Genomic DNA, 7,956 nt, shown 5'->3' on the forward strand with positions numbered 1-7,956 from the left:
TCCAAATTTCAAGGCAAGCTTAAAGGAGTCTTATTAAAAGTGTTTCCCAATGCATGTGGCTTCCTGTGACAGCACCTAAGTGGTTAAGAAAACGGCATGATGGACTAAAGCTGTTTCTCTTTTCCGCACAACAAATCGTTGAAGTGTCTGGTGTTTGACTCAGAAAGGAAACCTGCAGCAGTCATGTCCACTGAAATAAACCAACCAAGATTTGAGCTGCCAGCATTTCTGTCCGTTATGTCAAGGCATCCCACAGTTTAAAGCATAGCAAAGTAATATTTTTTTTCCCTGTAAATCCCAGGGTAAATATTAGGCAGACAGCATTTCTGCTTTGCACATTAAAAACCTGACCGAATTTGAAAAGCCTGCAAGTGCACTTTGGGGATTTTGGAAAGTGTCGTTTGGCGATGAGCTAAGACCAGAAGCTGCCATTTTGCAGACAGGGCAGGCGGGAAAAGCGTTTGGCCTCATTCATGACTTCACAGCTATGGCAAATATCAGCTGATGAATATTTATGTTATCCCTGGCAAAAAACCTGAAAGGCAAATGGAGTGTGTGTGTGTGTGGGGAGCTGAAGTTAGGGAAAAGATAGTCTGAACTCTGTGGGATTTCTTTAGCAATGCTTTCCACGCTTGAGCAGTAGCTGCTGAATGAAATCATTATGTGCTGAGATGCCGCACAGGAAAACAAAGTTTGTCAAGATTCTGTTCATCAGCACCTCGCACTTTGTTTGAACCTTGTATGTGTGCTGGGCCGTGAAAGGGGAAACCCTCTTCCTTAAATCAAATGCTGTGTATCTGGAGTCACATTTTTAAATGCTTATTATTGCAAATTGCTCTTCATCACATAACAGCTCAAACGGCTCAATGAAAGAGCGAGACTGGAAAGGAATATAAAGTGCTACTGGGGGGTGTGGATGAAATCCCTTTTTTTTTAACTTGAATTTTAGGAGATGGTATATTCATGCTAGCACCGCCTGTAGAAATGGAAGCACGCAGACTACCGGCAACAGTAGAGAATGGCCATTTACCGCTGCACAGTATTCAGTTCTACCACTTTGTCTGCAGATCGGTTCTGTCTGATTAAAATGATGATTCCTGTTATTGGCGTTCCAGTAGCACCTAGAGGTCCTAACCGAGATGGGCCCCCACTGTGCTAGGTGCTGTACAAAGATATAGTCAGAGACAGTCTCTGTCCTGAAGAGCTTGCAATCTAAACAGGCAAGCCTGATAAAGGGCAGGAGGGGAAACGGAGATGAAATGACTTGCCTTAGGTTACGAAGCAGAGCTGGGAATAGAAGCAGGTCTTCTGATTCCCAGTCTGTACTATCCATTTGACCATACTATCTCCCAAATTAGGAGCTACCTCAAATATCATGACACATTTGACTGCTGTGGGTTAAGTTATCCAGTTTACGTAGTGATTATGCTACACTTCTAAATAATAGCCTGATCTTGCTTGCCATTACTTCTGTGATAGCCCTTACTCACGTGAGTAGTCCCACTAATTTACACCGTGCTACAGGAATGAGTAAGGGTTTTGGGGACTGGGTGTGTAAGGCAGTAAAGTAAAATTATTTTCATCTTCTGTGTATCAAAGATTTCATAATCTAAAAACAATATTACTTTTTGCTTGCGCGTGGGAACCCAGTCTCCTTTGAATCTGGATTGTTTTAAGTAGGCAAAGGAAACCCACTCAGAGAAAATAAAAACAACCAAGGGACCATCAGCAAAACATCACATTTTCTTTGTATTCCTCTGATGGCTTATTTAAAAAATAAAAGTACATTTACTAGCCCCGGCAGATCCACCTGGTAGGTGCTGTAAATATGTTTGACTGTGTGTGTCTACAGAGACATTATGTTTCATTCTTAGTTCTTTAGCCATTTTCCCAGTTTGCTCAAGTCTTCCCCTCTTCAAAGCCTTTCCAAGACACTCACAGAGCATCACCATGCAAGGGACTGGGATCAGAACACTCCTCTCAATGCCCAAGAAGCTATAACTTAACTGCAAGAAGCAACTGTCAGTAAAGTTCATAAAGATGACCGAGCCATTCTGGTGAAGCAAGCCCAGTGAGGCAATTGCCTGGAGTAAATAATTGCCAGAGGCCAGTGAGGATTTTCTAAAGCTTTTGCGTGGGACCAATTTCAGATACCTTCAAAAAGCCTGATTTTCAGAAGGCAAGTGTGTGGCACTTTTTGAAAATCAGGTCCCTTTCAGATGTGTCAAATTGGACACCCAAAACCCGAGGCACCCAGAATAACTAGTTGGATTGCAAAATCATGGCCAAAGAATCTTGTAAAAGGCACAAGAGTTCAGCTGGGGGGACTAGCATAATGGCTAGATTTTGATCATTATACGGTTTCTGAGAAGGAACTCCTGGCGAAAGCCCTTTATAGATAATTATTTTATTTACCATCAACAATTAGTTGAAGAGACCAAGATCTAGAACCTTCAGGTTAGCTGTGAAGCATTAAGAATATTCTACCAGTCGTTTTTTTTTGTTTTGTTTTTTTAGCAGAGACGTCAATCTGTTTAATTTATAGGAGCCAGCAGATGGTGCTGTGATACATCAAGTGAGTTGGGGGAAATGCACCCTTATGTAATAGGCTACTAATTCTAACCTGACAAGCGGCATGACCGTATTCTCAGGAAAGGCTGTGTAATTACTAACAGAACAGGAGTGAAGTTCAGATCTCCACATCCTCATAGAATAGAAATCGTAGTGTACAGCATGCTGTCTAAACTGTTTACTTTTCCCAAACCAGGGAATTTGCCAAGTTATGGAGGCTTTCAATGAAGGGAAGAGGTTTTTAATGTGCCTCTGCCTCCAATGCTATTTGATTTGGCCTTTCTCTGTGGAACAACAAAACAAGGTTGCTAGGGAGACCAAGATGAGAGGGCGGGAAGGTGTGTTTCTCTTGTCCAAGCACCATAACAAAGTTGTTTTGTTTGTGAGAGGCGAGGCCAGCTGGCATGGCTACTCTGGCCAATGCTAGTGTAGACAACTATTCATGGGGAAAGGCGGGCCAAGGAGACAGAGATCCCCCATAAAACCTTCTAAGGCCTAGTGCTGCCATGAGCTCTGTGTGGGAGGCAGCAAAGTCAATGGGAGTTCACCCACATGCAGTTCATTGCAGGGTCAGGGCCTCTGGAATCACAAATGACTGAACAGTAGAAGGGTCCCCACTTGAGCAGCCCCAAGGATTCTGCCATGATGGAACGCCCACTCCCAGCCAGCTGCTGCGGCGGCAATCCACCTCCTCCTCCCCACAGCAATGGGATGCTCCTATTGGTCTGGAAATCCAGCCGCTATCTTCTCTGCTCCTTGGACAGCCATCTTCTGCTGGTTTTTGCCTCCCGCCAGGAGGAGGGGCTCTATTTTCAGTCTCCAGCTAGGTGCTAAGCATGAGCCTAGAGATGGCGGCATGTTTCTGACTGGGGCACTGCAGGCTGACAACCCTCTGCCCTCCCCTCAAGGGAAGGGTGTGAACCCCAGCGCTTAGTTCCTACCTGCTCCCACCTGGTGCTTCTTCCCCTTCATCACTTCAGTTCTCAGTCCTCCTTCCCCTTGCTGGCTCCTTGGCCTCATTCACTGAGTTTCCAGTCCCCATTCCCCCTCTCCATCCCATCTAGTGCTGCCCCCCTACCTGTTCCCCAGCCCTTAATGGCTGATTCCCTATTCCTCCTCCAATGGCAGTAGCTCACTGGTACCCTTATGTGCTCCCACTCATGTGGCCCTCTCCCCTAGACGCTCCCACCCTCTTCTTTACCTTATTCCTTCATTTTGTCCCTTCACATGCATCTCATGCTTCACGCACCCCTTCTCAGTCCACCTGCTGCTTCCTGACAGCTGCTTCTCCCCCACCTCCCAGATTAGCATCACCTTTCCTTTCTACTCCTGCCCAGCGCTGCCAGGCCCTCGCAGCTGCCAGGAGCAATGCCCCTAAATTATCCCTGTGGCTCATCTATACCAGACCCCCTCCACAGACTGGAAATTAGGCCATGTCCTATATATGCATGTACGAATATCCAGACCCAGTGTGTCTCTGTGGAACGAAACGTTAAATGAATCACACAGTCCTGTATTGTTGGTTATGATTTCACCTAATGCCTGTTTTTCTGAGCTACAGGGATAAGGGAAGGGCTCACTGACACCTTCACATTTCAATCAGTGTAGGATCAGACCCAATGCATTATTGCCCCCCTGTGGACACGTATCACTCTCTTGCAAAGTAACCCCGTGTTTGCCAGCTGGAACTGGCATCTTGCGAGCTGACAATGTGCTGTAAAGGGAAGAGACCTGGAAAAGGGCAGCAACTAGACTAGTGTGAAATATGCATGGCAAGGAACATAAACAACCTCGAGCAGCTGGTTTTGTTATCCCGCAAAGCTGTAAAGTTGAAAAAGGAGTTGAAAAGCAAGAGAAGGGGACTCCACACCATCCTGCTCTGCTTACTGGCACTTCGGGCTTTGAGTCAATTTAACTTTTTATTTTTTTTTTAAAGTTTAATAGCTCAGCCGTGGAAGGAAAGAGAGACACCACATTTTGAACTCCAGGTTTCTCTCTCAATCTGTTTGTACCTAGGCCCAATGGTGAGTTAAGGACAGAGTTAAAGCCTGTCAGGTTCCTGTCTTTTAGTTGACCCTTCAAGTTGTTTCAGCGTGGACTTTTGTGTGAGACTGCCCTTGTATTTTCTTTTTCAAATGTGATAGATCTGCTAAGCAGGGGACTACAACTCCCATTAGCCCTCACCCCACTACACATCCCTTTGCGCTTGGCCAGGTAGGTCCCTGAACTGGGAAGTGTCTGGGCTCCCTTTGGAAGCAATGTGGGCATGGTGAGCCAGGAGCTGCAGAGAATGCGTGAATTCAGCTGAAGTGCATGGCAAGCAGGGAGCCGGAGAGGAACTGAATTCAGAGTAGAATCCCCAGGAGTGTGTGTGGAACAAGCCATGACTACTGAGTGCAGGCCTGGGTGGGACTTATGGGAGAGTAGCAGCGGCTGGGCAGGGAGCCACTACAGAGGGACCCCAGGAGAGACACTCAACTGAACCTGGCCTTGAAATCTGCAAGCTCCTATTTGCTTGAATAGACACTGGACTGGAGAGGACACCCCAAGCTCTCTACTGGAGAGCCCCAAGGACCCAAACAATTGCTCCCTTTGCACTGTAACTGTTGAAGCCTCTAGGGTATCTACAGCCTTTCCTACCAGCCTTAGGAAAATACCCTTTCCCTCAACCATGTGTCTGGGTGGTTATTGGGACCCACCAGGGCTCGTGTTTAAACACCTACCATGCCCGCCTCCAAGTTGTGGTGCACCTGGCTCACGACTGGCCCCCTTGGGGTTTGGTGTGCTCTAGCCTTGAGCAACCCCCAATACTTACACAAACAATAGTTGGAAAAAATGAGAGCGGGCCCTTCGATATATAATACACGGTGTTTGAATGAGAACGGGCCAGATCCTCAGCTGGTGATGTAAACTGGAGTAGCTCCATTGGAGCTGGGATTATTCACACCAGCTGAGCATCTGGCCTACCAGATATGCCAAAAGCAATACCTAGTGACTTTTTTACAATGATGTTCTGCATTGGGGTGAAAGAGCAAATGAGTGTCAGACCACCTGGGTTTAGAACTTCGACTCCTCCTTTTCAGACACATAATTTGAGTCTGATCTTTCTTTCCCTTGAGGAATCACTGAATGATGAGCCAGGATGCTGGTGTGTTCAAGTGTTCTGCAGGAGAGTCCATCTGGAGAGAACCCCATTGGTTTTCATTTGAAAGCAAATAGGGCAACGTGCCGACTGAGACGCGATACGCATCTTAATGAGAAAAAACGATGGAAGGGCAAATGCAAGGACTTGCAACTAACTCCAGTGTGTGATTCAAAATGTTAGTAATGCTGACGTGATACTCTCTGTTGAACAGTGTCTGGGGACCCACTAATGCTCCATAGATCCAAATTGCACCCTCAGCTACACAAGTATAATCTGCAGAAGTTCCACTGAAGCCATGCTACCCCAGATTTACATCCAAAAAACTGAGACTGAAATTTGGGCCATAACCTTGTTACACAGAAACGGGATTCGTTTAACAGATTTATTCCTTCGACAGACATACATTTTAAAGGACTCTTTTGTATTATTCTCTGTGTGTTTTGATTCAGTGCACAGAAAATATATGTTATGATTTTAACAGATCTATTCCAATGCGTGATCAGCTTTTCCCTGTGCATGGTTCGTACAGAACAAGTTTTGTATGTTACGTAGCTGGTTTTCACTGGGTAAGGTGACTATCTATGTGAGTTTGTTGGTACTGTGCTGCATGTGTATTGATTCACTCTAGCACACTTATACTTGTCATTGATCATTTCAAAGACAGATTGTAAATATCGCATAATGAGCATACATTAAAGAAAAAAATTACATTTTACACTTGGGTCTTCATGCAGCACCTACCAGTGACTACTTATAATAATAATAATGAGTCTCAGTTATTTATCATGTCTATTATCATTACGCCTAGGAGCCCTAGTCATGGGTCAAAACTCCATTCTGCTAGCTGCTGCACAAACAGAGATCACATAGTCCTTTGTATGTTACTGCAATACAAATAATCTGTATTGTGTATCCCACAGCACTTCCCAAACTCTAGAAGCACATACTTGAGTACCTTGCTGAATCAAGGCCACAGTGAATAACGGATGTGGTTATTTAGGAATCCAAAAGCAGTGAGGAATTCAGGTGAACACTCAGGAAGCAGACCATTTTCATGATATCAGGGTGGACAACCGCTATGGAGGGTGATGTTATGGGTGGAGCAATTTCTTCGAAGTGATCTTCCCTTTTTCTCCACACTGATATCACTTCACTCTTTCCTGGATTCAACGTCAGCCAATTATTCTTCATTCAGTTGCTGATTTCAGCCCGGCCCTTGGGAGATGGTTTTGTTCGGGGCTGAGGTGAAGGTAATGTAGAGCTAGGTGTCGTTTTCATGTTTCTGATGTATCAACCCTTGCAGTTTCATACTGTGTTCTAGGGCTTTGAATCAGAGAGGGAGAGGCTGGATTCTTGCAGCACTCCCCGGGTGAGGGGTCTGGTGAGGCTGAGGTAATTTGGAGGCTGAAGGATAGAGCTGAGCAGAGGGTGCAAGTTCTGTTTCTTGGAGATTTTGAAATCTGGCAACATTTCAAATCAACAGAAGATCTCAAAATTCTCAGCAGAATTCTGATTTTTTTTGGTTTTTGTTTCAGGTGGATGGAAACGTTTTGTTTTGATTTTGACTTTTAAAATGTCGTATTCTATTATGATATATAATATAAATTCAAAACAAACGATTGCAATGTTCAATTAAGAAACATGTCATAACAGGATGTTTTAACATTGTCAGAATTACTGTCCTCCACCCCTCCGAATCCCCCTTCCCAGGTTTTCTTCTTAAACGAAATGCCAGTGAAATCCGCCCTGCTTCACAAAGCATTTCAGCATTGATGGAACCGCATATTCTGATGGGATGTGGTTGCGTCGAAATTTCTCTGACCGATTGTGACTTCGGATGAGGTGCCGCCCCACTGACTGCTGCCAGATCTTGAGGCAGGAACCTGTCATTCCATGGTTCACTGTATTAAACCTTGTGAAGAGGCCCAGCAGCGTGAGTAGGGATGTCTGGCCCTTTCCATAGCCGAGAGGAGAGGTCATCAACTAGAACCATCTCTGTATATAGGGGGAACCCTTGATAAGCTTCTTCGGGTATGCCTACAATGCAAAAATCCCAGCAGCAACGACTCTCAGAGCCTGGCTCAACTGACTCGGACCGGGGAGGCCCATGGTACAGGGCTAAAAATCGCAGTGTGGCCATTCCCACTGAGCCTGGAGCCGGAGACTTGCTTCTGTGTTTGTTTGTTTCTCAGTGTAGACGTAGCTTTTTAATGAACTTGCTAGGCTTAGTTTATGCTAAC

Source organism: Lepidochelys kempii, chromosome 3 (assembly GCF_965140285.1).
Source record: "Lepidochelys kempii isolate rLepKem1 chromosome 3, rLepKem1.hap1, whole genome shotgun sequence".
NCBI lineage: Eukaryota > Metazoa > Chordata > Testudines > Cheloniidae > Lepidochelys > Lepidochelys kempii.